Below are 3,692 nucleotides of genomic sequence, written 5' to 3' on the forward strand. Positions count from 1 at the left end.
TTTCATACGAGTGCTGTGATTGTGATTCATTGTCATTACCATATCTGGAAGATATTCCCTTAACACAATCAAATTACTTGAATTAAATAATTATAAGATATCGGGTTCTCAAGAACGATGCTTTTCTTTGTCGTCCCTAATTGCTTTGTTGGTGGTGCGCCCTATGACCGCCGTCCAAGATAAGGTTGAGGCCACTCACGTACTTGGACTCATCGCTCGCCAAGAACACTGCTGCCTCTGCAACATCATCTGTCCCAAGCACCACCCCTTTCAGATTTGCTGCGGAACAAATCATGTCTTCCAACGTCTTCTTGTCTTGTATTCCCGACACATTCCTTAACAAAGGAGTGGCCATGCCGGATGGTGATACGCAATTAACTCTAATTCCATACTCCCCCAACTCCACACACAAATTCTTGGTTAGTCCCACCAGCTCATGCTTTTACGCCGCGTAGATGTGCGGGGTTTCTCCATGTATAACTGACGCAGTCCTTGCTGTGAATAAAATGCTGCCTTTTTTGGCTGGAATCATTACTTTGGCAGCGTGTTTGGCTGCCAGGAATCCCCCCAAGACATTCACGTTAAAGACCCTATTGAATTTCTTGCGGTTGAAGTCTAAGATGCCGTCATCAGCATTTGTAATGCCTGCATGCGTTGCTGAACAATATATCAAGTTTCCCATGCTTTGAGACCGCGGTTTCGACAGCATTTTCAACATCATATTCGTTGGTGACATCGCAATGGACGTTGGAGATGTAACCACTGGTGCTTATGTCGCGGCAAATGGAGTGGTCAAGATCATCTTGGACGTCGGCAATGATAACCTTAGCACCATGTTGAACGAATAGCCTTGCTGTAGTCTCACCAATTCCGCTGGCTCCTCCGGTTATCAAGGTTACCTTCCCTTCCAACCTGCATAATCAGAAAGTTAAGTTTTCTTTCTTTCTTTCGTTTCAATGGCTAATATATATATATATATATATATATGCAAGCAAGATCAAAGAAACGAACGCGTTAAGAATAAATATATAGAGACATTGTGAGCTAAGCTTACCTCTTGGCAATGAGAGCACCTTCCATCTTTAGCTTATTGTTTCGTTTGTGATACCGCAAGAGAGTCTCTCTCGATCGATGTGAAGATGAGGTGGTATGGAGGGCTTTTTATAGGGCAGCCGTAGACCCATAAGGATCTTGCCAGGTGGATACAAATAGAAATAGTCATATTCCATTATCCATTACAACTTGCATCAGATCCCAAAAGTAAACATTAACAACTGCGTTCGTACGTTGACAATTTTTTTTAAAAAAATAAGTTTAGGAGGCAATAGTTGAACGTGGATCTGAACTCTACTCTATTTTTTTTTTTTTTTCAAATTTTTTTCTTGGAAAATACAAGGAAGGGGGAAGTGGGAACTCTCAGCTTAGAAAACAAAGAAAAAAATAGGAACTCTCAGGCGACGATCGATCATTGACTCTTAATGGGTATATATATTTGATAAAACATTTTAGAAAGTTGTATTTTGATGTACTTGTTTTGTGTTTGGTGTTATTTGTTAAAGTTTTTGTTTGTTTGCTAAAAAAAAAAAGGAAAAAATGTTATCAAACGAAATCACTATTTTTTAATTTTTGTTTTGTTTTTATTGTTTTTTAAATAACAATTATTTATGTTTTTGGACGTCGTTGTGATCAATTTTATTTGTTTATTTATAAATGTAGAGACTGATTATATGCCCTTGGGCCTTGGCCGGGTCCCCTCTCACAAAGAGACAGAAAGAGTATTCGATATGAGCGGAAATAAAATAAACCGAGAGAGAAGAGAAGTATTACATCAATGATTTGTTTTGTCATTAAATATTTTTATTGTATTTTCTAGTATTTGGTGAGGGTAAAATCAGTGAAAAATATTTTTAAGTCAATAACAAATTTATTACTATATATATATACGAGAGAAAATATTTCTTTTAAAAATATTTTGTGTATTTTTTCTCATAAACTATTTTACATAGAAACAAATGCAACCTATAAGTGTAACGTTACACGTCACTTTCTTTCACTTTCTACCTTAGCTTGGTATTTCTAATTTTCTAGATTCTACGTCATTTGTCATAAGGCAATATTAGGTGCTTTTTTAATTTTTTTAATTTTTTTGTCTTTTGAACTGTTATGTGACTTTTAAAACTACTGTTAAATTTAACATTATTATTATTAATTTTTAATCTATTAATAATTTTAAAAATCACATCGCAATTAAAAAACACTAAAAATATACCTGGCATTTTCCTTTGTCATATATTGTAATAGATACTCCTTTCTTAAAATAGGACTATCAAATTGACAATTTGGTACGATTCGTACGAGATTTAAAAAAATTGTTTTTATTAGGAGATTTTTTTCAAATCTGTCCCGACAAAACTTTTAGACCGTACATTTTTCTTCCCCCACCAACGCAACGTCCAATTCCTGCGATATATGACCGAGGAAGTTCCACTTCCAACCCATTTCTTGACTTTGACTGCAGTCTCCCATATTTATTTAATTATTATAAAATAAAATGAAAAAGCACAAACACGAAGAAGACTTCAATCCCTTTGAACAACTCAATTAAAAATAAAAATAAATAAATAAAAAATCCCTTTGACTTTGAAAAATTAAATTGGAGGGTTGATTTTAATAATAACATATATTCATGCAAATAGAGGACCTAATAATAAAAAATAAATTATATTCCTAACAGTTTTAGGAAAGCAAAAAGAAGTTGGTATATATATATATATTGAGGGGCGTCAGGCGTGCAAGACAAAGGAAAAACAAGGAAACACAAAGGTAAAGAATCTAAAGTCAGCTCATCATCTTCTTCTTCTTATTATTATTATTATTTTCTAATTAAAGAATAGGCTTCCAACTCTTCCTAGGACCTACTTAAGCCAACTTTTTGACCTCCAATCCTAAACTAGCTAGTTTATGAGTCTCATCTTTTCCAAATATATGCTGCTGTTTTTTGTGATATGTTATGGTTTAGCAGGAACAAAGCTCTTCATGAAGGGGTAATTCCAGATATTGCCAAACTAGCTCTCTCCATAAAAAAGACCTCTCTTTCTCATGCTGCAGCTTGGTTATCTGTTTCTCCTAGAGAAATAGAAGTTTGGTCCCCTCCCCATGAAGGCTCTCATAAGATCAACTTTGACACAGCAATTAGAGAGAATTTCTCTGCTCAAGCAGCCGTTTGCAGAGACCATAAAGGCAATATCATTAAAGCTATCTCCAAGATCAGTCCTCCCTGCTCTCCAAACACTGGGGAAGCACAAGCAGCACTGCTGGCAGCCTCTCTAGCAGTGTCTTTGAACCTCAGCAACTTCACCATCGAAGGAGACTCCCTTATTGTTATCACAGCTCTCAATCATCCCCTGATCATCCAAGATTGGCACATTGAAAAGGCCATAAAAGATACCTTAACTCTTCTCCCTCCTTCCCCTCAGTGGGAAGCAAAGAAGATCAACAGAAGTGCAAACTTCTGCGCCCATCATGTGGCTTATTGGGCCGCGGCTAGAGTCCACTCTGGCTGCATTCCCATCTTCCCTCATTCTCCTCTCCCTCCTTACTGTAGTGGTGCTGCACCACCTTCTGTTTTTTTTCCCCCTTGAGGGTTGTATGCTCTTTTGTTTCTAATGCAAAGTTTGGTACAAAAAAAAAAA

General features: G+C 36.5%; 1 pseudogene; it reads right to left on the reverse strand.

Moving 5' to 3' along the window:
* Window positions 1–108: 108 nt before the first annotated feature.
* LOC132191707 (short chain aldehyde dehydrogenase 1-like) lies at window positions 109–1,080 on the reverse strand (annotated as a pseudogene).
* Between the last annotated feature and the right edge of the window lie 2,612 nt (window positions 1,081–3,692).

The sequence above is a fragment of the Corylus avellana genome, chromosome ca9 (assembly GCF_901000735.1).
Source record: "Corylus avellana chromosome ca9, CavTom2PMs-1.0".
Classification (NCBI taxonomy): Eukaryota; Viridiplantae; Streptophyta; class Magnoliopsida; order Fagales; family Betulaceae; genus Corylus; species Corylus avellana.